At 33.1% G+C, this 6,074-nt stretch overlaps 1 non-coding gene across 1 annotated transcript; it reads right to left on the reverse strand.

Moving 5' to 3' along the window:
• Positions 1-4,925: 4,925 nt before the first annotated feature.
• On the reverse strand, positions 4,926-5,036 carry LOC123925352. The gene has a single exon (XR_006814959.1). It is a non-coding gene; the product is annotated as a U6 spliceosomal RNA (small nuclear RNA).
• Between the last annotated feature and the right edge of the window lie 1,038 nt (positions 5,037-6,074).

Consider the following 6,074-nt stretch of genomic DNA (forward strand, 5'->3'; position numbering starts at 1 on the left):
AATTGGCAAAAAGGATTAGAAATCATAATCCAACCATATGCTGCCTACAAGAAACTCGCTTCAAATATACTGATATAGGCAGCTTAAAAGCAAAAGCATGAAAAATGTTATATCATAAAAATACTGATTAAAGCAAAGTAGAAATGGCTATATTATACCAAAAAAGTAGGTTTCAGAACAAACCAAATTACCAAAGAAAAAGAGAAACATTATTTAATGATGAAAAGGGCCAATCTAGCAAAAAGACATAACAATGTCTAGAGCCAAAAATCAGTTGATCAACCTGGGCCTGAAGTTAAGTCTCACACCTTACTAAAAAATTAACTCAATGGGGCGCCTGGGTGGCTCAGTGGGTTAAAGCCTCTGCCTTCAGCTCAGGTCATGATCCCAGGATCCTGGGATCGAGCCCCACATTGGGCTCTCTGCTCAGCAGGGAGCCTGCTTACTCCTCTCTTTCTGCCTGCCTCTCTGCCTGCTTGTGATCTCTGTCTGTTGAATAAATAAATAAAATCTTAAAAAAAATAACTTAAAATGGATCATTGGCTTAGATAAAAAATATAAAATTATTAAAGTTTTCAATATTAATATATGAGAAAATCTAGGGGTAAGGAAAGAACTCAGACCCAATACAAAAACACTGTCCACTAAATGAAAATTTAACCACTTGGACTGCATCAAAATGTAACATTTTGGGTCTTCAAAAGATGTTGCAGAGTGGGGGAAATATTTGCAAACCACATATCTAGCAACAAACTTGTACCTAGAATATATAAAGAATCCTCAATACCCAATAGCAAAAATCAATTAAATTTAAGTTGGCAAATTAGTGTAGGAAAAGATGTTATATATCACTAACCATTTGGGAAATGAAAATTAGGACCACAATGAAATGGCACTATACACCTATCTGTATGGCAAAAGAAAGACAAAAATAATAACAACTCTTGTTGTTGTTGAGGATGTGGGGAAACTAGATAACTCATTCTCTTGCTGTTTGGAATGTAAAAATGATACAATCCTTCCCAAAACAGTTAGGTGGGTTTGTTTGTTTGTCTGTTTATTAAACTAAACATGAATTTATCATATAGCACAGCAATTGTATTCCTGGACATTTATCTGAGAGAAATGGATATCTTCACACAAAAACCTACTCACGAATATTTATAGAGTTTTTACAAGAACAGCAAAACTTGAAGATAATTCAGATGTACTGGAATGAGGGAATGGCTAAATGAATTGATACATCCATAGCATGGAATACTGTTTAATATTAAGAAGGATGAGCTATTGATGCATGCAACAACCTTTCAGAATCACCAGAGGATTATACTCAGTGAAAAAAAAATTTGCAAAAAAGGTTACATATTGTATAATGCCACTTACATGATGCTTTTGAAATAACAAATTATAGAAATACAGGACGAACCAGTATTTGTCAGAAATGAAGCAGGAGAGTGTGGGAAGGGAAGTAGATGTGATTATGAAAGGGCAAAATCATTGTGGTGATACGGTATTTTCACCACGTCAAAGTCAATATCCTGATTATGATATTGTAGCAGACTTTATTAAGATGTTGCTATTATGGGAATCTGTATAAAGGGTATATAGTATCTCTTTGTATTACTTCTTTCAACTTCCTTATGATTTTTTTTTTTTAATTGCAAGGAAGGGAGGAAGGAAAAGAGACAGGGAGCAAAAAAATGATTACATACCTGAAAAACATTGACTTGGAGCATTTGGTTTTTAGTATTTTAAAATGTGTTATTGTTATATTTCACATTCTATTTTTCATATTAAGTCATTGAACTGCAGTGTGTATATTACATTTGTGATGCCTAATGATTTAGACCAGCCACACTTCAAGGGCTTAATAGACATATGTAGCCAGAGGTTACTTATTGGAATGTGTGGAAATAGATGCTTTTTGAATATTATTGGGAAAAAGAGGTGGAAGCTGGGAGAGCAAATGAAAGGAAAAGATGAAAGGAAGAGAGAAAATATTTGTGTAGTGGACGAGATGGTAGATACAACAATTTAATACTAGCCATCTGAAAATATTAATCAATAGAAAGTGTATGGCATACCTAATACAGCAATATATTCAAAATATACAAGGAATTCATCCAATTCAATGGTAAAAAATTTTGATTTCAAAATGGGCAGAGGAATGGAATAGACATTTTAAAAGAAAAATGTCCAAACAGCTAACAGATTAATGAAAAAGTATTAAACATTACTAATCATCAGGGAAATGCAAATCAAAACCATGATGAGATATTATCTCATACCAGTTAAGATGACTATTATCAAAAAGATAAGCAATGATTGTTGGCAAGGGTGTGGCCAAAAGGAAAGCCCTGTGCACTGTTGATGGGAATGCGAATTGGTACAGCCAGTATGAAAAATAGTATGGAAGTCCCTCAAAAAAATTAAAAATAGGACCACCATGATCCAGCAATTTCAAATCTGGGTATATATCCAAATGAAGTGAAATCAGGATCTAGAAGAGATATCCATACTCCCACATTCATTGCAGTATTAATCAAAATGGCTAAGACAGGGAAACAGGAAATCCTGATTACGATATTGTAGCAGACTTTACGAAGATGTTGCTATTATGGGAATCTGTATAAAGGGTAACTCAGAAACAACCTGTTTATGGATAAATGGACAAAGAAAATATGGTATATATCTACAATGGGATATTATTTAGTCAGAAGAAAGAAGGAAATCCTGCCATTTGTAGCAAGATGGATAAACCTTAAGGGCATTATACTAAATTGAATAAGCCAAACAAACATTGTATGATCTCACTTGTATGTATAATTAAAAAAAAAAGCCAAATTCATGGAAACAGAGAGTAGAATGGTGGGTTCCAGAAGGTGGAGAGTGAAGGGGAATGGGAAAATTGTTGATCAAAGAGTACAATCTTCCAGTTATAAGATGAGTAAGGTCTGGGGATCAGATGTATAGCATGGTGTTTATAATTAATTATACTGTATTATATACTTGAAAGTTGCTTAAAGAGTAGATCTTAAATATTCTTATTACAAAAAAGAAAGGATAAATGTGACATGATAAAAAAATGTGACATGATAGATGTGTTAACCAGTTCTATGGTGATCATCATTCTACATTATATAAATATATCAAGTCAACACATTGGACACCTTAAATTTACACAATATTATATGTTAATTTCATCTCAATAAAGCTGGAGGAAGAGAGACAGTACTAGCTTTCAGGGACATAAAATGTGGGTATTAAGTCAATTGATTATGTGAATTTTAATAGTCAGTTAATAAAGCAACGTTTTATCTTTTGAGAATTAGATAAAATATTTACAAAGAACAAAGGTAATATTTACAAAGAACCTAGTACAATGTCTGTGATATAATGATCTCTAAATAAATGTTGGCTATTATTAGAAAATTTCCTAACTTTGATCAGTAGGCATTTGTTCCTACTATAAAAGGAAAAACATAAATTGTCCAGCAATACTAATCAAAAATTACATTTTCATATTTTGTGTTACAGAACTTTTTGGAAGTTGAGAGTAGTTATCACGTTTGACAAAAAGACATTAAATAGAAACAGTTAAAAATATGTTGGATTGCTTTTTTTACCAAGTAAAGACAGAAAAATTCTGGAAAGCAAAAAATAAATAAATAAATAAAGGAACTAAATGTTTTAAAAAATCCCAGAGTTTATTTGGGCAATACCGTATATCTTCCCACACACCAAAGGAAAGAAATGTGTCTCCAAAGCTTTAGGAAAGAGTCAGGAGAGAAGGTATTTATCCATAATGTTCCAAATTACCCTTTTCAAGTGAAGAACAGTGAAAGTCATTTGTAGATATTGGATAATTTTAAAAGCATCACCATCCTTGTATGTTTTCTAAATAATTTGTGCAAGGTTGATCTTCAAATCATATTTGATCATGTTCTATTAAAAATAAAATTAAAATAAATTAATTAAATAAAAATAAAATAAAATAGATCACATGCCCTATAAGAATGTATTTACTTAAAAAAAAAGAATGTATTTACTTAAAATTACATATGCATATACTTTGCATAGATTAATATATATTCTGTGCATATAAATTACACATGTTATATATGCATATGTATAATCGTTATAGATTTTTCATATTTTAAATCAGCATAAATACAGTAAACAATCTAGATGAACAAATTTGATTATTGAACGATATTTCCAATCTCACTATCCCTGATCTCAGGTTCTTGTTTTCCATAACCAAAACAAAACAATTGTATCATCTATCTTAAGTAAATTCAGAAGCATGTTATTGGTGGATATTTTTCATTTTAGTTTGTGTTACATTCTTCCCACTTCTGCCCCTTCCTTTCTTCATTTTATCACTTTGTTTGAAGGTATGTTTATACCTGGTACCACCTTATGTCAGTCTAGACCTGATAATGCATGTTAGCTTTCTTATTGTTTATCCTACCAAGACTTTTAACCTCCCCAGTTTGCAAACATGTAATCAGATCCCACTACCCTTACTAAGAGTATTTTATTTTACTGTATGTCTTTAATCAAAACTCAAGAAAATATTTACCACAAAAAATTTATCCAAAAATACTAATTTTTTGAAGTTTTTAATTTTAATTTCAATATAATTAACACACAATGTTACATTAGGTTCAGGTGCACAATATAATGGTTCGATGATTCTGTATATTACTTGGTGCTCATCATAAGTGTCCTCTTTAATCGCCATCACCTCCCCTCTGGTACCCATCAATTTGTACTCTGTAGTTAGGAGTCTGTTTTTTGGTTTGTCTTTCTCTCTCTTTTCCTCCCCCTTGCTCATTTATGTGTGTTTCTTAAATTCCATATGAGTGAAATCATATGGTATTTGCCTGTCTCTGACCTAGTTCACTTAACATTATACCACAAAAAAAATGGAACACTTCACAAATTTGCATGCCATCCTTGTGCAGGGACCATGTTCGCTAATCTTCTCTATATCATTCCAATTATAGTATATGTACTGCTGAAGCGAGCACTGTAATTGTTTTTTAAATAAACCAAACTACCATATGACTTCATGTGTAGTCCAAGTAAACAGCAATGAAAGATCATTGTATCTACTTCATGTCTTTATACACCTAGATTCATTCTTGTACTATAAAGCTTTCCTCTCACTAACACATATCCAGAATCACTCATGTTCTGCAATGATCTCCCCACGGCTATTTATTGTTTGGCAGTCACTTTACAATGAAGTAACTCCTCAGCACTTCCTTCTATTAGAAATCTGAATCTTCTCCTGCTTTGAACAGTGCTTTCCTCCTACATGATGTAGCAGCTGTTCAGAGAGCATCATAAACCATGCTTGCATTTCGGAGGGGAGAGGAATGATCCTGGGTACTGTTTTCTCAATTTTCCTGGCGATGGACAAGTGGCCTTGGCCTCTGATGTTTTTGAATGCTTCTATTTCCCTCACCATGATCTCCTCACCTGTCACAGGATCTATGCCTCTGACATGCAGTACCTCGTGAGCATCAGGTGCTGAGGAAACTCAGCATGTTTTCAATTTTGGCTGTCAGCAACCACATTAAGGAAAGAAAACAATGACAGTCCAGAAACAATTTGGCATTTTATTTGTCCACTTTTCTTATGTTCTCGTATGAAGTCATTAAGTCTTTGTCAGAGAAAATGTCATCACTCCTCACAGAAGAGGGCCATGTCAAAAGGGCGTGAACAGATTAAATAATTATTTCTGAGAAAAGGTGGAACACTGTCAATCGCAGGGTTAAAATTTAAATATGTGTTGCATGTATTTAGTTTTGTCTAATGGTTAATGATATTTTTCTGTGGAAAAAAATCATTCATGAGAATGTTTCATTCTTTTATTTTCTGAAGACTGGCCATGTATCCTCACAGTTCCTCATTTAATATCACAGACTTAGAGGCTATGGGGTAAGGCAGACATCTACTCTTACAGTCCCATTGGAACTTTAATTCCTTAGAGGCTTCCCTAATGAGAATAGAAGACACTGAGTTGAGTAGACTGATGAGTGGAGAAGTGGGCTTTCTCCTCC

Source organism: Meles meles, chromosome 14 (genome assembly GCF_922984935.1).
Source record: "Meles meles chromosome 14, mMelMel3.1 paternal haplotype, whole genome shotgun sequence".
Classification (NCBI taxonomy): Eukaryota; Metazoa; Chordata; class Mammalia; order Carnivora; family Mustelidae; genus Meles; species Meles meles.